Source organism: Saccostrea echinata, unplaced genomic scaffold, assembly GCF_033153115.1.
Source record: "Saccostrea echinata isolate AGI-Se365-2 ecotype Australia unplaced genomic scaffold, CSIRO_AGI_Sech_v1 ptg000043l, whole genome shotgun sequence".
NCBI lineage: Eukaryota > Metazoa > Mollusca > Bivalvia > Ostreida > Ostreidae > Saccostrea > Saccostrea echinata.
This window is the reverse complement of record NW_026889792.1, coordinates 1,666,291-1,687,666: the sequence shown is the minus strand read 5'-3', so window position 1 is coordinate 1,687,666 and position 21,376 is coordinate 1,666,291. Positions and strand designations below refer to the sequence as shown.

Genomic DNA, 21,376 nt, shown 5'->3' with positions numbered 1-21,376 from the left:
GGAGTAAGGAGTTGATCCTTACGTCGCAAGTTCGAATCCACTGCTGGACGTGGAGACCGGTCCTTCGGATGAGACCGTATAAACAGAGGTCCCGTGCCGCAGTAGGTGTTGGCGCGAAAAAGATCCCTCATTGCTCAATGGCCCTGAGTGCCGAGTATAGGTCAAAATTGGCAGCTCTCCACCGGCAAATGGTGGCGTCTTATATTGAAATCAAATCAAAACTGTAGGAGGAGTAGCTATTTTGAAAGTTTTTCACAGAAATTTCTGTTTGTAGTAACCATGGCAAAACCGTTCATTGAAATCAAAAACCGATATACAGAATTATGTATCTTAGTATAGTCTACTTGTATGCCAAGTTATGTTGATATCTGACCAAAACTGTAGGAGGAGTAGCGTTTTGAAAGTATTTCCCAGAAATCTCTATTTTTAGTGACCATGGCAACACCGTTCATTGAAATAAAAAACTGATACACAGAATTATAATCTTAGTGTAGTCTAGTTATGTACTAAGTTATATTGAAATCAGACCAAAACTGAAGGAGGAGTAGCGTTTTGAAAAAACAGACAGATGGACGAACGGACACCTTACTATCGCATAAGCTCTTCTGGTCTCTGACCAGTAGAGCTAAAAATAAAAACACATAGACAATTCAATTTGTAAATAATGACCTTACATTAAGTATGAAAAACATCAGTCAACATTCGAGAATTTGAGATTGTATTTGCTGACAATGTCATTGTATCGACCATAGAACTTGCGAGATGTTGACTTCCGAAATTGAAAAGAAACTATTGATATCCTTGTTTCAACTTGTTTGTCAATAGTTTGCCTCGTTTTTAGAAATCTTTCATACATAGAGCATGCTCTTTAGTATCGAATCAACTGGGAGACATAAACTCCATACGCAGGTACATTGCTACATAAATAAGGGAAATTGACGATAGAAAAGTTGAAATCATCACGTTTGTCATAAATTTTTTTTTTCAAGTTACCAAAAACTTGTTTTTCTAGTAAATATCCAAATATGAGACAGATGTGTCGGATTCTGTATCTTTTTTTCAAGTTCACTGGGATATATCGAGTCGACGCATAAATGGAAATAATAAAATGTATGGAGATAACGATTAGTATTCAAGCTCAAAAGTCCATTAAACAGTACAAATTTTGGAGCAGAGCAAGCACGGACCTCTAAAGCATCAGAGGTGGGATCAGGTGCCATGGAGGAGTGAGCATCCCCCTGCCGACCGGTCACACCCGCCGTGTGCTCCTTGTCATGATCGGGTAATAACGGAAAAATCCGTCGACAGTTCAGTGTGTAAATAATGGCCTAACAATAAGTATGAAAAAAGTCAGTCAGTATTTGACTTAATGATAAATTGTATTTGCTGACAAGGTCATTGTATCGACCATAGAACTTACGAAATGACGACTTTAAACGAGACTGCTGATAATCTTGTTTCATCAAGTTGTTTGTCAATAACTTACCTCGTTTTAGAAATTGTTCATACGTAGAGCATGCTCTGGCGTATCGAATCAACTGAGAGATATAAACCCCATATGCAGGTGATGAAGGTATATTGCTGCATAAGTAAGGGAAATTGACGATTGAAAAGTAAAGTCATCACGTTTATAATAAAGCTTGGTTGTTAGATTACCATTAACGTCTTTTTCTAGTAATATATTCAAATATGAAACAGATGTGTAAGACGCTGTGGTATCTTTTATTCCCAGCTCACTGGGATAGATCGTATCGACATACGAATGTAAATAACCATTGTTAATTGACAGTACTTCGTCGATATATCTGAATGTCGAGTTGAAGGCCACAGCAAGTGTTTTCTTCTTTTCACGTACAAGATTTTGAACAAGTTCTGCTTCATATGAACACAAAAATAGGTCTGCTAATAACGGGGCGCAGTTGGTACCCATTGGAATTCCAATAGATTGTTTGAAGACCTGGTCTAGTATCTAATATCTTTTAGTCTTTGGATGATCTTCCGGCAATCTGTTGGATTTCTGATGGGAAATCATGTGCTCCTTTACTAGCCGACCTGTTTTTATATTCTTATGATACAGAATTTATTAAAAAGCTTCTACATTGTGCATAAGAAGACGAAATCCCTTTCTATGGCCTTCAATTCGACATTTAGAAATACGACGACTTTTATCAATAAACAATAGTCTTTTCCAATCATTTATCCACTCGATATATCCCATTTAACTCGGAATAAAATACACGTGTTAACCACAGTCTGCCACATCTGTTTCATATTTGGATGTATAGTTGTTAATGACCAAAAAAAAAAAAAAAAAATAAACAACTCGATGACAAACGTGATGACTTCAGGTTTTTTTTTATTCAATCATCAACTTCCTCTATTTATGAAATTATATTCCACTATCCCTTATAAGGCGTTAGCGTCTCCCAACTGATTCAGCAACCAAGAAAACGTGCTCTAAGAAGCATTGTCTTTTTATATCGAGGCATGCTACAGACATATAAGTTACCAGATACCAGGGTATCAACAATTTCGTTCAAAGTCAGCATTTACAAAATTCTATGGTCGTTATTATGACCTTGTTTGCAAATACAACCTATCGTTTGATTGTAATTTGACTGACATGTTAAGCCATTGTTTTATGTTAGTTTTGACAACGGGTTACTCATTTAGGTGTGTTCCCCGAACGGCTACTCGCCAAAAACAACAAGTAATTATCACACCCAATTAAGGGGCCCCATAAGGGGTACTGGTAGATTTATCTGTGTTTACCTGGATAACCAATATTTGATAAATCAAATAAAAATATGAAATTTCATTTTTTTTTCTATTAAATTAAAAAAAAACCCCAAAGATTTAAAAAATAATTTCAAACGAAAAAAAAAATTTAAAAATATTATCAAAACATATTTTATACATTGCTATGTATTATTGAACTTTTAATATTATGGTACGTTTAAATATATTTTTTTCAAAGTGTTAAATATACTATTGATAGGGAATTTTTTGAACTTGAAGTGGGGGTCCAACTTTTTCTCAACTTTAAAAAAAAAATACATTGCCTAATGTATGACTTAACTGCCACAAGAAAAAGGTTGGGGGGGGGGGCAGCCTCCCTCCTGTCCCTCTGTAACTTCGTGCCTGGAAGTTATTACTTGTCAAGGTATTTCCAATTTCCTGTGGTGTCATATGTTTTTGCCAAAACTGTTATCAATTAATTATTAATTTAAATTTTTACCAAATAGAAATACATCTTTTGGAAGAATGCTTTTCAATAGGCATAAGAAAAAAAATGTTTAGAAAAATAATTTTTAAAATTAATACTTTCTTTTTTTAATCAACAAAACTCTTTAAATAAAAGATGTTGCTTAGGACAAGAACACCTTCTCATATATCTTCATTCAGGCATTTTATTTATTGTATTTCTAATGTAAAATGGTTCCTTGATATTCACAGTTCAAACATATTTACCAAGTAACAATTATTTTGGACATTTAGCATTTGAACTTATTTGGAAAGTGACAATTATGTTGGAATTATCCATTCGAACCAGTTTTAATATAATTTTTTATAATGTTTACTAAAAATGAACGTTTTTTATGCTGAACATACACTTTTTTTTATGTCTTAGTCTCAGAAAAGGTATGGCAATTTATATATCTATTGCAGTTATTGATTAATTTAAATTATACTCAGTGAAAATAAATGCAGTTTTTCTACTTTAAAACCCAAAGGTACAAATACCTTAACTGTATACCCTTAGATAGAAATCGAAATTATTTAACAGCAAAAAAAAAAAAAAAAATAAAAAAAAATAATAATAAAATAAAATAAAATAAAATAAAATAAAATAAAATAAATAAATAAATAAATAAATAAATAAAATAAAATAGATAAATAAATTTAAAAAAAGATTACAGGATATATTAAACTAAAAATGACTTGATAGATTGTTCTGTTTAAATATACACTTAAATTCAGGTAGTTTATTTCATACAGGTAAGTCTACCTGTACCCTTTAGAGGGCCCCTTAATTGGGTGTGATAATTAGATGTTGATTTTAGCGAGTAGCCGTTCTGGGAATAAGCCCTCATTTACCTGATCAGGGGTGTGACCGGTGGACAATACAAAGGACTCACGGCGGGTGTGACCGGTGGACAAGGAATTCTTACTCCTCCTAGACACCTGGACCCACTTCTGGTGTTTCGAAAGGTCGGTTTTTTCACGATTCCTAGTGTTTGAGGATTTATGAGATTGATCACTGTTTATTATCTTCAATATTTTCATTTTCTTTAAAATCTATTTTACTTGTATCTACTGAACGGTAATAGGTAGCAAGTTGAGAGTCAGCATGTGTAATCTTTAATTGTCGAAAAGGCTTTGTTCAAAAACAAGAAATATCCAAATATGATGTACTTTATATTTGACCTTCTTTTATCTTTTTTTTTTTTTCAGGAAAAAAAATCACATGCGTATAATTCCAGACATCAACACGTTAATTATTGTGTTAAATGTAAATTTCATTAATATATACATGAAAAACTCATTGCATGTTCTACATACAGTTCGATGAAAATAGTTTTTGTAGAGATTATTACTTTGAAGAACAACTTTTGTGTCCTTGAGATTACATGTATAAAATTCGCTGTTTATTACAAAGAGTTCGTCGTACAAAATCTGCTGTGTTCGATAGGACAATAAATAAGCTACTTCATTAACGTAAGTTTTATAGATAATATTTAAATGGCAAGTTCGTTATGTATCAATTTAATCCACAATGAAATAATCATGTTTATAATTAAAAACACATGTAAAGCAACTACCCCGTAAGCAAATTGTTGTTTAAGATTTAAAAACATAAATATTTATATGAAAGCATGACTGGATTTATGTAAGTCTAGGAGCTATGACGTCTCGACATAATTCAAATCTCGGAGTTAAGTGTCTTACAATTCTAAAACATGGTCGGGGTCGGGCTCCATTCCATTCTTATTCAAAGTCAGAGTGTATTGTCTTATAGCAGGCTTTTATACTGATATAATACACTAAATAAAAGGTACATTTGTTTCTTGTACGAATAAATAAATATGATTTTCTGGGAGTCGAATTACTTTGGTTCCTAAAAAAGACAGAAGCAAGATTTGTAACCTGTTTACAATAACGCCATATACATAGGCCTACAAGTGTCATTATGGTTGGCCAGAAGACAATCCTGATATTTACGTTTTACATGACTGTTAATTCTGAAAACCTTAAAAGTGGTTGCATAAACAAGATTTCTATATAATTCTCAGTTAATTTGTACATAATAAATTGTAAAAAGTAGGAAGTCTGTATAAAGTCTGGTTCCGACCTAGTACGAAGCAGCATGAAACCAGACCAATGTTAAATGTAATAGAGACACACTGCTCTTACGTGCACCGTAACGTCATCAAACGTCGCCATTTTTACCACTATCATTTCAAATGCTCGGGAAATTGCAAAGAATTAAGCAAATGCCTTGAATTTTCCACACGACGACATAATAAATAGTGAATTAAATTAATATAATTTTTACTCCAACCTTATCTATTTGATACTTTTATTTCGAAATTATACTCCCGTATTCTCTGATGAAACACTAATTTTTTGACCGTACCATATGCACATTCAAGTATAATAAAATCCTTATGTTTGTCTATATTTTATCTCAGAATTTGAGATTCACTTGAATATGATAATTAAACATGTGAAATTTCAGCCTAGTGTCTGCATTATTTTTCGATAAAAACGCGTTGTCCACGATTTTACCAGACAACCCTCGTCAACAAAAAAGTACAAACACCTATGATAAAACAACCTTTACACTTCTTTTTTTGTTCATTCAACGACTAGAAAACAGAGTCAGTAAGTGTGGAAAAGTGATTATGTGATACACTACAATAGCAACTTTCAATTTGATTATGAAAGTATCTTGGTACTGTCAGAGCGATTTTTTTAAACGAATAAGTTGCGAAGTCGCCAGTCATCATCAATGGTTTTAATGAAATCATATTTAAAAAAAAATAACAATGGAGAAGTAAAAATATGGTGAATGTCGTTGAAAATATAGATTGACTCTGATAGCGAAATTAATGTTGATTCAATTTTCTACTTTGATTGAAAAATATAGAATTCTGAATACCATAGTTAAGATTTTTTTTTTTACAAATTGATTTTTAAGAATAATTCATAGTATTACAAAGAAGTCTGATCTGTTCTATTAACAGGGCACTCGGTCGGGAAAAAAAAGTATAATTAACAGCTGTCACCTCCAGTAATAATAGTATGTTACATAAAATAAGGGAACTGACTATAGAAAAGTTGAAATCACGTTCATCATAAAATTTAGTTGTAAGTTTGCCATCAATGTCTCTCTCTAGTGAAACAGATATGAAACAGAAAGACTCTGTGGTGTATTTTTTTTCGAGTTCAGATAGATATATCGAATCAACGCAGTAAGGTAACTGTATATATTTAATTTAATAAACGTCGTCTCTATATCTAAATGTCGAACAGAAGACCCCAACAAGGTACTTCTCATTTTCATGTAGAAATTTTTGAGTAAATTGTGCATCATGCATATGAAAAAAAAAAATAATAAAATAAAGAAAATAAAAGGTCTGCTAACTTAAGCCACCTTTCACGAATATGTTTTTTTTTTACTGTAATATACACAAGATTTCTTAAGCGTGAAAAGTGGGAGTTTTATAAGTCGCATGCGTATGTCTTTTTATTACTGTAACTGACTACAAGACCTTGAACTTCACCTTTGACCTATTTTGCCTATTGTCTGGAGCTTATTAAAAAGAATCCATAATTTCTGACCTCTTGACCTCTCGTTAAACTTGACGTTCGATATATCTCTCCAAAAAATTTTTGTTTACTTTTGATATTATACTCTTTACCGTTTGAACCGTTAGAAATGAGGCTTTGATATCTTTTGTGACTTTTTATATAAAAATCTTTCTTTAAAAATACCCTGGATACTGTTTGGAGACCTTGGTTTGATCTATTTTTATAATATCTTTTCACAATTAAACACTGTTCTTTGAAAAGTGATTGGAAGGGTTTGATATAAAGCATTACATGTATATTGCTTAAATTTCCACAATCTATTATGAAGATTATCAGAGTTATTGAAATCATGGCTTTAAAACTGTGCCACGAATATTGTGAAAATACACTAGATTTCTCCACTGTGAAGAGTGGGATTTTCATAATATTGCTTGACTGCTGTAAGTATAACTAACCACATGACCATGAACTTCACCTTTGACATACTTAAAAAGTAAATATTTTGTCTAGTGCCCTTTGAGTTGTCTAAGTAGAGTTCTATTTAAACTAGACTAAAATTACTTTGGAACCCCTCCACCTCACCCCCACCCCCCAGTTACAGGTGAATAAAGTTTATAGGTGCTTTTCAAGTTTTTTTTTTTAGTTGTCAGAGAAGAGTTATATTTAAACTAGACTAAAATGCCTTTGAAACTCCCCCACTCATCCAAATACACACACAAATATGCGAATAAAGTCTTTTCATAATAAAGTTGCTTTTCATTTTTTGGTTCTTTTTTAATACTATTTATAGACATCATCCACCTCTCTAATTCTTGGTATATCCTTGTTTTAATAAATCTTAAAAGCAGTTTAATTTAATTGTTTGTCTGCTTCTATACATAGAAGGCAATGGCAGACTTGCTCCAGTAGTTACAGAGTCATTGACATCCCTCCGTGTGCATTTTAAGTGTTTAATTGACCTGCAAATTCAATTTATTTCTTTAATTATTCCCAAATTCAGTATGCATAATTTTTTTTTTTTTTGCCTTAGAGTCAGTCAACCTTTACATCACAAAAATAGGTATGCGTGTACTTAACCATCTAATAGAATCAGAAGCCGCTTACTGCAGTCTGGGCTGATGGTAAAATATTGTAAGCACATGCATCAAAACCAAAACACGTGACAGAAGAGCAAAACCATTATTGTAATGACAAGGGTAGCTGATATGATTGGTATGACTATTGTGATGAAAAGAAATACTCCTTTTGTTAACAGAAACACAATTTAATCCATGTAGAAAGGGAAGGTTTAATGATATAATCCCCAGGGTGCCCCGTAAACACAAAGAAAGTCGCAATTATAATAGCTACAAACAGGTCGAAAACAGAATTCAATTAGGAAAATAAACAAGTTAAATCAATAGGTCCCGGACATTTAAATGTGAATAAAATACCCCGTGACGCATTGACTTTGGCCATATATAAGAGATTTATTGTATAACATCTCTGATTTGTGATATTGATTTAGAAATGGACACAAGAAGCAAAGATAAATGGAAAATTGCTCTCTTATATTTTTTTGTGTGGGAATTATTGGCTAATTTTGGTAAGTAAACTTTTGAGAAATTTTCTGTGCTTTTATTTTTGCTTCATCACACCCCTTTACTTTTCTCTTTCTTTCTTTCTTTCTTTTTTTCTTTTTCTTTTTTTTTTTTTTTTTTTTTTTTTTTTTGACTTTCGATGCAATAAATAAAATATTAAGACAATAACTAGTTGGATAACGTACCATAGTAAGATAACTTGAGTTGTATGGTGTACTCCTAATATTTTAGTTGAAAAATACATTTTCAATATTTGTTAAGTAACTGGCTTTTTAAGACCGTTGTATTCTATGTAATTTCCTGCAAATTTGAGTTGCATTTATAAATATCTATTTCATTCTATTATTTATTCATAGTTCATGTATATACATTTTTTAAGAAACGAAATGGTACTTTTTAAAAAAAAAAAAAATAATTTGGTGAAACAAAATAAATAATTATACATAAAAAAAATCTGATTACCAAAAGAGGTGATTTTTTTAAGCAATCGCGTTATTACAGAATGCACATTTTAAAGTATCTTTTAAAAATTCCACGAAGTAAAATTTTGGCTTGTATAAGATTTGTTTGTTTTTCAAGTCGCTGCAAGTTTTGGAAATAGAAAATAAATTGGGCTATTTGTGTCCGATAATTAATTGTTTTAATTAACTGAGCTGAACTCAATTTATTATCAAAACACTGTCCACGTTTTTAATTGATTTACCTGAATAGGCAAGCTAAATGTAACGGTATATGTCTTTTAGTGTTCAATACTAGGTCATTGTACCTGCACTGAGAGATGAAATTTATCCGCAGTTTATGCAGATTTGGAACCTTCGTCACGCAAACAGCTGAATTAAGAATTTATACTGTCTACGTTGTTTTTAATTTATAGACTGTTTATCTGTTTGCCTGGCAAATTTTCTGGTAAGAAGGCTTACAGCATCATGCTTCCAAAGAAAAGAATTAATGATTGCCCAGTTTCAAGAACCAGACTAGTTCATTCATTCATCTTTGATTTCTTCTATATTGCAGAGATTTTTTTTAACACGACAATTACATCATAAATAAATTATAAATTAATCATAGAATACATAATATGAAGAGAAAAAAAGGGACACTTTTTTTTAGTAAAGATTAGCTAGGCAAGGGATTGAAATGTCTGTTTATAAATTCATGCTTGCATGTTATAGAGTGCACAGGAGGTGACAACATGTTGAACAAAGTATTATTTGGTCATTCAAAACCTCGCAGGCGACATAACTATATTTTACCATACTGGAAAATCATATCACCTTTCAAAACGTCAATATTTTTTAATATTCAAATTTTACACACACGTAGTTATTCATTCATGAATTAACAAGTACTCATAATTAATATTTATAATTTCGATCTCGTTTCTTAAGAAAAATGCCGACACTACGGGAAAAAGACTAACTTTTAATCTGCCTAAGTGAAGGTGGCTGTGTGTTCAATCAAGGGTTAGATGACATCTATGTGTAAAGGCCATATTGAAATTGCTTTGTGCAATAAACGTTCTAGAAAAATTTCAGTCATCTTCCACGTTGTTTTTTTCTATTGTTAAATGATTGATTATTTCACAAAGAAATGTCAGATATTATTAGAAACTCCTGTTATTTAGTAAATGTTGTTTTATAATAAAAACATTGTTTAAAAATGAAAGCAAAAAATAATATAGTACGAAATATTTCGTATTTTATAGGTGCAGGTGCACTGGATTTTCAGGTGTACCAAAGAGATGTCGCCACGGAAGATCAGTTAGCAGAATTAGAGGTTGGCTTACAAAGTCTCTACATTATTTAACAACACGCCAGACAAATGCTGTAAATTTAACCAAATGTAACGTCAATGGTATTTGGATGCTTAAATGAACCTTTATTTAATATTCTACATCATGTTGCAGATTGGTAACCCTGCAGGCAGGGTTAGGGTGGCACGCAACACACGACAGAGACGCCAAGCGTCAACCGCACCTCAAGAGTATGTAGACGCACACAATGACGCAAGGGCCATTGTCAGTCCCACGGCCACCAACATGCTTAAGATGGTGAGAGGCATTCAGACACGTAATATGCCATATAATTTAATCCATACATAATAAAACACATGTCTAACCCCATTCAACTTCCTTCCTCCATGCCTTGATAAATATGCGTGTTATATTAAATACAATCATTATTTCCTTTAACAAAAAGACCATTTGTTTCAAATCTAGAAATGGAGCAATGAACTAGCCACCGTGGCGGAAAACTACGCAAAAAAATGTATTTGGGGGCATAACGCTGGGCGTACCTCCGAAACACAAGCTTTGACGTCACAGTTCACTTACGTCGGAGAAAATCTTTACGTTACCTCTAGAAGTAAGTTCATGACCTCACCCCACCCACACCCTTCAATATTGATTAAAATATGTGCAAATAATAATTCAAAGAAAATGACCGTTTAGTGGTGAAAAAAAATGTATGAAATATAAGAAATTATTTTTTTCTACAAAGATCCTAATGGGATAAAGTTCCCTAAAACATTTGATGATTAATGAAAATTTGAAAATTAAAAATTAATTTTTTTCTTTACATTAGGCACAGCTAGCCCAGCCGCGGCAGTTAAAGCCTGGGATGATGAGAAGCAGGATTATACATACAGTAGCAGGGCCTGTAGTGCTGTATGTGGACACTACACACAGGTACATACGCAACGTAGTTTCGAACATTATTTTCTTATTCCCTGTATATGCGCAGATCTAGGTCGGGTGAGGTGGGGGTGGGTGGGGGGATGGGTAGGGGTCCGGACCTGTTAAAGCCTTAACATATTTAGTGGAGTTTTCATTGTCTGAACGGATATTGTAAATTAGTCGAGTAATAAATAATTTATTATCGTATTTTTTATATAAAAACTTTTTTTTTAATTCTTCTTTGGAATAAAACCGTATTTCTTGTTTCAATTAAACCTGTAGGTTGTCTGGTCAAATTCTGAGTATGTAGGCTGTGCATCCCACACGTGTTCATCATTTACAGGATTAAGTTCGAGCTTCAATGGCGGGACCATTGTCGTCTGTAACTATGGACCGGGGTAAGCAAAGTAATTTAAAAAAGAAATGAATTTAAAAAAAGGTAAGAAACTGAAACAAATACTACAAGTATCCTTGAATGATTAAAAATTGATCCAAATAAATAATATTTACATATATATATCAAAAGATTAAAGAAGAAATAAAATATTTACGGGATAGTTTGTATATTCATTACACAGGCTTCTTTTCTTTTTAAATTAAATTTAAGCTTTGTATTCAAAACAGCGTAATTATATTGTTCTAGGGGGAACTTTAACGGACGGCATCCTTACTCATCAGGAACACCCTGTACGGCCTGTCCAAGTGGGTACACGTGTACTAATAATTTATGTGACGACGGCAGTGGAAATTCAAATGTTGTGGGTAAGGACATAGCAAGGTTTTTTTTTTTTTTTTTTTTTTTTTTTTTTTTTTTTTAAATTAAGGTATTACGTACGGGCTGCCAGGAGGCGGCGCCATTTATACTTCATTGACAAATGATTGGGTTTATGTGGGGATGTATATTTTTGAGCATATATAACACAGACCTGCATTTCTCAATATAATATCTAATCTAGAGCTTAAAGATATATAAAAATGTGTTAGCAATCATGCTGAAGCCTTTTGAAATGTTATTGAAATACAAAATGAAATTGTTAATTTAATCATGTTAATTAATGGTCAGTAAAAAAAAAAAATCTTTGAAACCTCCTCCGCCAAGAATTGATTAAATATGATATTTGGATTTTGGAGCAAAGGAGTTTTAGCATAATTTTGTTGTTGTTATTATTTGTTCTTTCTTTTTGTTTTTATTTATTTTTTTTTGTTCTTAATTTACATTTAACGGAATAAAATGCCTCTTACAATACGGTTTCTTTATTAACGAGGCTGTTTCACTTCCGAGCGGGTAAGCTATGAACTTTGTAAAACTTAAAGCAAGAACTTTATAAAAAAGGGACCTATTATATATACTAACTGAAGAAGGTGGCAAAAGTATCGGATGTTTAAGATAATTTTAATAAATGAAAATGACATATTAGCTCTGTAAGCTTTTTGCATCTTTTATAAATTAATAAATGAAATGATGATGAGAATTGGTGAATGCTTAAAATGGTTGTGAAAATATTTTTTCCTAGATATCGTCCTTAAGAATTAGGCAATCCATCGCTTCATCTATATGATACAAAGTAGTGGTTATTTTTCAATTTAAAATATTCTAGAGAGGGGCGCATTGACCATTAGACATATATATGTTGATTCATGATGATTGCGTTGCATGCATCTGGCCTTGATCCTGTTTTATATTCCATATATACCATGTAATAGACAGCTGATAGATGTACACAATAGTATTGTGTTACAGGCGCCATATAAAATTCCGTAACTTTGATTCTTTGAAAATACAGGAAAAATATTTGTATATCTTTTTTCATTTTATTTCTTCCATGGGAATAATATTGATTTAATTGTTTCTTTGTATGTTGTTTTATCAAAATTAACAACATTTTCAAAGACATTTAACTTTGTAGTTAAAGAATTGAAAGGAACCAGGCCAAGGAGACTGGGTGGCTGTTGATTAAAATAAAATATTTACTCTTGGCATTTACCTGTCATGATTATCATTAAAACTGTTTTTAAGGTTTAAAGTCATTTAAAATACATGGACCCTTGAGCATTGTTAGTGTGTTTAAAATCTGTTGAAATCCATTTGTTCCATTATTTTTATGTTAGTTTTTATGGGCAGTTTACAAGACCATAAATTCTTTCTCAAAGAAAAATCATTATCATGATTATACAAGTGAATACATTGAATTAGCTGGTATAAAGTATATAGAGTTGACTTTTTTAGGACTGAAAAAAGTCATTGAAATTGTATCTGAGATTAATTAAAATGATATATAAGGTAGTTAAACTTGTCATGGTTTTAAATTTAAGTACATATGTCCCTGTTTAAACTGCATCATTTAATTATTAGCAAGTCTTTCAAGGGTTTAATAAAAATTTTTGTAATACTTCAGGTCAAGTACTCAGAACATCCCTATTGTATTCTGAAATGTTAGATTTTAGGTATTTATAAGGTTTAAATCAATTCCAATTCATGCAGTATTAAATTAAGGTTCCATCATGCCGAATTAACTATTTAGTATTTACTCTTTTTTTAATATTGTTGTCATTAAAGACAAACACCATTTAGATACAAAAAAATTGTTAGGTTTTTAATGATTAGGCTGTATTTAATTTCAGATTATATGACGAAATATTGCATTATATAAATTAATAACTTCGTTTAACTAAGTGCAGATTGATTGTTTTCATTTTTCTGTACATTTCAGAGCCAGTGATAGACTCTGTTAGTCCAAATGAAGGCAGTTTGTGTGGGGAGACACGCCTTCTTATCAGTGGGCGGGGTTTCTCTGAGGACAACATTAACGAAGGAAACCAGGTCCAGCTGGTGTCTGGGACCACTTCATATGACTGTCCCGTCAGCAAGGATGGCACCACCGAGCTCAAAGTCATGTGCTACACACCGTACGTTAATGATGAATTATCTTTTTTTTTGTTGTTGATAAATTGACATAATGATGGGGTAAAGAAACATATAATTTCTTCTTATGATAGCTAAGAAGTATATTTTTAAGAGTATTTTTTCCATCATTAGTTATTAATAACTTTAAAAAAATATAAAGTTTGATAAACAGATGTTTTTTTAACAACAAAAAAATTGTGTTTGAAAGATGCTTTTAATGAAGATTTCACAAAGATGATTTATTAGATATTCATAAATTATTTTTGCCAGACATGGAACACACAGAAAGCATTTTTTTGTATATTTTGCACATATTAATTTTGACATTTCCTCCTATTTCATCAATTATGAGTAAAATTGAAATTCCTGCTCTATTAACCACATTTTAAGAGATTTTGTTATGATAATTAAGTCAATTTAATAAAACTAATTAACCTTAAACTCATTATGCCATTTTTAATGTAAATAAGTGATAATGTTTATGGGTTTTAGGCCAGGGATGAAAGATGATACATACTATGTAAGACTTACTGTTGATGGGAAGAAGGTGCCAGAGAATAAACATTGTGGTGGAGCCACCAACAGTAAATGTCGCTTCCGGGTAAGAACCAGAATACTATTTACCCTCGTTAAGAACTCTAAACTCACACAGGGGTGTGTGGAGGGGGGGGGGGGGGACGTTGGTCTCTCCCTTGTATCTTTTTAGCTGGGTTTGAAGTTCATGTGGAATAATGTCTATCACATTGTTTATCTACCTTGACAATCATATTTATAGCTGTTCCATTTAGTTTTGAATGAGCTATGATGGGTTCTTTCACATACCTTATTATAGATTATCTTGACCTTTGACCTTGAAATAAACATGCATGTATGTTCAGGGTGAGAAAGGGCATACTCAGTATGCGCTGAAAGTATGAAATGCATTAGTTGATCATTAGTTCATAATTATTATCACCAGTATGCTAAAATTATTAAGGAAGAACATTTAGACTCCAAGATGCAGGATATCAATTCTTATATAGACAGGGAACAATTTTTAATACCCTGGGTAATTTTTTTGTATAGCCACATTCTGGTAAAACGCCTACAATCACTTCCATTGACAATGAAGCAGTTTCCCCTGGTAGTGTTTTATCCATCAGGGGTAAGATTTTCACTGACCGCTTTGACACCAATGTGGAGGAAAGCTCAAATGGTAGGACTGCTAGAATTCTGAGGGTTTACGGAGGACCTATGTTGTGTGAGCTGAAAAAGGAAAACGAGAATGATGTCTTGTAAGTTCTTTAAAGCTTTCAGCAATTTGTTGTCTTCATTGCAAGTTAAACAAAAAAACATGAAATCTACAAATAAAATTTAATATATTAGGCCTCTTAATTGTTTATTTCATCTTGGCATGTCATTATATTAACATGTATATGTTTCTAAGGTTGGGAAATAGTTTACATTTGGAATTCTTAAAAGTTTTTTGGTTAGAAAGGGAAAAGAAACACATATTTTAGTTTGGCATTTCACAGGATGGTTTTTTTTTAAAGTAATGTACAAATTGATTAAAAAAGAATATAAATTGATGTCAAAACAAACTGTATATAGCTACAGATAAAATTAAATACATGTACCACCATTCTACTGCTTGTGCCTAAAACTTAACTTTTATTCACAGCTATGGAAAGGCCTTAGATAATGATGGCACGAGTGATAATGGCTACATGAAGTGTAAACTCGGTGGAACTTTTATTGGTAGGTATTGTTAAATTAACAACTACTTAATTTGTTGATAATGATAAACAAGTATTGTATCTATAAGAATCAATCGTCTTGCATAAATCTTGATTTAAATGTTTTATTTATAAACTGTTCTCTTATAGGAAACAATAACGCCAGCTTCATTATTAGTGATGAATTTGGAAGGTATGTAGCTTTTTTATTGATCGATTCTTGAAAAATACTTTTACATGCATAATATCTTTAATGATGTCACAGGCCCGGGTTGTTGTAGCATATCTGAAGTCTACTAAATGTATCTACAGTAAGTCGTTAGATAATGGCAGACAGAATTATGTAACAGCAATTAACGATAATGAAGCTTATCCTAACTAATATTTTTCTTCAGGTCATGTCGCGATGGAAGCAGCCTCTTTCTGAGTCGTAATGGACAGATATACCAGTACCAGACATACGCAGAGATTACATCAATTTCTCCAAATACTGGGAGTATCGAGGGCTGTACGACAGTAACTATTACAGGACGGAACTTTGATGACAAGGAATCTCGATCAAAGACACAAGTCTTCATTGGAGGTGAGAAACTATACATGCATGCTGAACTCTGACCTCTATGGTCATATCTAGAGCCATCTATTTTTAGATGAGAGGCTTCGGAATACATATTATACTATTTGAATGAGATTTTGAAGAAATGTGAATTATTTTTCTCAATGTGACAGGAGTGAAATGCGAGGTCCAGTCTCTGACCACCACAGAAATTGTGTGTAAAACAGCAGCACAGCCCTCACCTGTCCCAGCATCATATTCAGGTAAAGAATGTAAATACTGCAGCATATAATGCAAATTTTGTTGTTTACTGCCTATCAAAAACAGAAACTGAAATTTGTTTATTGTTAATTTAATACATACACAGTGGAAAAGCTATTTTCTGACTGACAGAAATGAAATGGGAAAGATTTAGTAATCAAATGCTTTACCTTAATATAAAGGTAAATGTATTGTTAGTCCTGAAAATCCTTTGAAAAATTTCAAGAAGTCTATGATAATACTGTAATTTTGGTACCTTGTCCATAAAGGTAACAGAGGATTAACGCTGGAGATCTGGAACCAGACCACTAAGTCACACTCTAACCTTGATGACGTACTGTTACTTAACAACTCAGCGTCAGACTACATTCTGTCACACACAGATAAAACATACTTCACTGAGAACTTAGACAATTATGTGTCCCGTGCCCGGGGGTACTTCATCCCCCCATACACCGGGAGGTATTCATTTAAGATAATGGCTGATGATGGAGGAAGCCTTTACTTCAGTGAAAGTGACAACCCGAATGATAAGGTGACTTCAGAATAACAATTAAATATTGTACACATATCTCCATAAATAAAACTATGTGCTTGAACTTTTTTCTCTCATATCTTGATGATAATTTCCCTGGATAAAGTACTGCACTTTACTTAACAGTGTTTTTAATTTTTACAGACTAAAATAGCCTTCTCTAAGTCCTACACAAACAGATATAACAGATTTCCAGAGCAGACATCACAGAGGATTAATCTTACTGCTGACAAAAAGTAAGTACACTGTAGTACATATAAATCACTTGATATTTTCCTTGTAAGTATAATAGTGCTTGCCATGTTCATATGCTGTAGACACATGCACTGAACATTTGTGTTACTAGATACTACATGGAAATTCTTCACCGTGAACATACCGTGGGAGCCTACGCAAAAGTAGCTGCTCATTTGTATGACACAAAACTGACTAATGAAAGCATGCCTGCCGCCAAACAAGAGAACCAGAAAATTTCTGTTGGATCCTCTACTGTTAAGGAGAAGCAGACGATCACCCTGAGTGGATTCTCCACCAGGAGCAGTGTGGATGAAGTGCAGGAAGTGGACCTTACAGAAAACAGTGGAAGCTTCTCTGATGCTTCCTTCAGGCTGGGATTATATGGAGTTTATACAAGTAAGCAGAGCTGTTGGTCTGTAGCAGGGCATTTACATATTGTCACAGTACATATGTTAAATTTTTGCTAGTTGTACCTGTATATTTTTTAGGAAACTCTAGTATCCCAGTACATATAACTTGCTTATTAAATTTAAAACATGTATAAATGTGAAGCAAATTCTCTCTACAGCTCTCCTGACCACATCTTCATCAGAAGCTAACATTGGAGCTGCTCTTCTACAGCTACCAGTTTTCCATTCCTCTGAATCTGTTACTGTGTCTGCAGCACCGAAAGCTAATGGGGCTGGTATCGTCTTAACGGTCACCTTCTCCTCAAAGAGAGGTCAGTTATCCACAAAGCATGATATAGTAATGCATGTGCTTGTAGTACCTATAGTTGAATTTTAATTTTTTGGTTGAGATTTACAGTATGCAAGGTTAGTGTTGCTCTTGAAGCTGTGGGTATACATATATATAAGAGTATAGAAAATAAGCTTCCATATAAAGTTAATGCAAATTGCTACATATGGAAAATGATTAGATAAGAATTTTCATCTTTGAATTAGATTGTGTTGCTAATGACCATAAAATCTGTTTTGTAGGTAATGTTGATAATCTTCAGTATAAGACATACCCTGGCTCCAATGGGGAAACTCTTGGAATCTCTGTGACAGAGAAGAAATCAGGGGTACCCAATGGGGAATATTTCACCTTGAAAATGGCTGGAGTTCCTTCCCCTCTCTTGGCCTATGATTTATCTGCCAAGGATGTAAGTAAACACTAGAAGAAAACATGACCACCTGGTACTGTACATGATATTTGTGGTATAATACAACATGAAACTCAAATACATTTATCTATCTTAATTTTGAAGCAATATTGAAAAAAAAAGTTTTTTTGGGAAGTACTTTACAGTGATAATGTTTGATTACAGTTGAAAACAGGCTTGAACCAACTTTTTGGTGTCAGATGTCCAAAAGCCATTGCTAGTCCAGGAGCCACCAAAGTACATCACACCTTTGAAGGGAGTATCCCAGGGGGGTTAGGGGGAAGCAGAGTAGGGGATGAAGAAGCTTTCTGTGGAAAGTTCTCAGTGAAAAACCCCTGGTACCTCTATAGAAATGACGATACTGGACTCGCCCTAGGACAGAGTGTCAGAATGGTGAGTTAAATACAGCAAGGTCTTTTTAATTCATTATCTTAGAGGAATTTTCGAAATGACATTGAATTTTTGTGCATTATGATTTTGAACATTTTTGATCCGCAATAATTATTTTTCAGCTGTGCTTTGCCTACAAAGGTATACTTAGGGACTTCGTGAGGTTGTATTATTCCTACACAGATGCACAGAATGTAAAACAAACAGGGAAAGCCACCACATTTTCACACGCTATGGATAAAACTGCAGAGTAAGTCACAGTATGCATGTTAGAAGCAATATAAAGCAATTCATCATAAACTACAGTAGATTAGATAATTAAGAAACAATTCATTGTACACCACATCAGAGAGTTCCAGGAAGCTCCCATTTGTATATAAAGTTATAAACTGTTTTCTTAGTATACACTTACATGTACACCATTCAATGGACAATCTGTAATCCCAGTACATTTGAAGTACTGATAATTATTTCCCGTCATGAAATTTTGATGAGTATTTGAAAGAAAGGATATGCACAAGCATCAAAACAATTATCAGAAAATATGCAACTTTTTTTTGCAGTGTTTGGAAGTACACCTGTTTTGACATGTACACTGGTTTGACAGGAACTCTCCCAACCGGGACAAACTTCATCCTGACTCGTGCCCAGGTGTTCCGTGAAAGTGCTGATGTATTGTTTGATGAAGTGACCATTGGGCGTCAAAAACCTCTGACATCTGATGCTGACATGTGTAAGTGTCAAAGAGACTATTGTTTTTCAAAACAGAATATTATTCATTAATACAACTGTATCTACCGTATGAAGTCCATACTGATTAAGTTATTTTGGACACTCACTGATTGACAAGTGGAAGCAAACTTTCTTGATTTAATGGCACTACCTATATTTGTCTTCAGCTACAGTAAATAACCTGAGAATGATGCCTTCCTTACCAAATGGATACAGAATGAAGGATGTTGATGTTACCAAGACAACAGTCAACAATGAGCCAACATACGAGATCACGTTGATTCCTTATGACTGTGGCTACAACTTCCCGAAATTCCAATCAATTAATGACCAGGTAAGAAATTAAGTCTGTAGTCCTTTAAACATAATTATTTTTTTTCCCTATCAATTTCAGATGAAAAAAGATAATGACTTAATTTTTTTTAAATGTTGTCAAACTAAGAACTTGGAAAGCCATATAATCTAATACATGAAATGCATAATTTAAATCATATAGACTTTGGTTGAAAACTCAGCACTTCACTCCTCAAGACAATTTAGTGGATACATATAAACAGTATATTTAGCTTCTATTTAAAATTATCTTCTTTCCATATATATGTAATGTCTTCCTTACTAAAAAAAATATCTACAATGTAATGTATTTGGTAGGATGTATAACTTGTCACTAGTGTGTTTTTGGCATTACGACTCTTTTGTTACTTTTCTTATTTGGCAGAATTTCTCTGTGCACCTTTTGTCTGAAATCTCATTATATAATAGATAACAAGAGAGTGATATACGTATCTCATCTTCTCAGTTTTACACATCTGGGTCTTTATTTTTTATTTGCACAGCATATCAAACTTGTGTATCCTTTTATGAAAAGCAATACCTGTTTAGATGCTGAGACTTTCTGTACATTCCAGGTCTAGCTTGGAATCTACATGTATTTATACAATGGAATAAACAGTTTTAAAAAATAGGTTAAAAGATAAGAAATATGTTTTATATTAAAGAAATATTATGATACCATTGATCAATTGATGTTCATGTAATGATAAAAAAAGAAAAAATGTTATTCACAACTCACAATAAAGTATTTGGAAAATGACCGAGCTTTTATTTTCAATATTGACTGATAAAAGGTCATGTTTAATAACTGATAATCTACCTTATCAATTATGACCTTATTAAATTCAAGACTTGATCAATGAATTTAGAAAAATGAATCTGAAATAACAAGTATACACGTATATTCTAAAATCTAATGAATTGCAAAAAAATATATGATAACATTATAAAAGAAAAAAAGTACCCGGTATATCAATGTGATTTTTTTTTAAAAACTTAATAGTTACCTTTTTCTCAAAAATCAAACTGTTAACATAGCTCACTAGCTTTTTTGCATATGTATTCATAGATGTACACTGTATTCATTTTGAGAATAGTTCAATCCTCTTGACTATATCTCATGATCATACTTACTAACAAAACCTTTCCATTTTACTTCACTTGTGTTGCATAGCAACATAATGTGTCTGATTTACAGGTTGTGTCGGGAGGTTCAGTGTCGGTGGCACGGACCCAGACTGCCTCTCCTCCCGTCAAAGGAAGCTTCACCGTGACATTTGCAGGAAAATCTGTATCAGGTACGTCATTAAATACTTAATGAATAGTTTAAAACCTGACATAGTATAAAGTTAGTAAAGATTGTTCAAACAAATCAAATTCCTGTGATACTTATTAAAAATTGTTTATACAGTGATTTTTTCTCTTCTTCTTAGCACATGAATAATGATATAATTTAACGAAGATATTTTCCAAAACATAGAGAGCCTAATTAATT

The 21,376-nt window shown here is 32.6% G+C and overlaps 1 pseudogene; it reads left to right on the top strand.

Moving 5' to 3' along the window:
- The first annotated feature begins 8,323 nt into the window (after positions 1–8,323).
- The window catches only part of LOC133201227 (fibrocystin-L-like), a 33,327-nt pseudogene continuing 20,274 nt past the window's right edge, over positions 8,324–21,376 (top strand).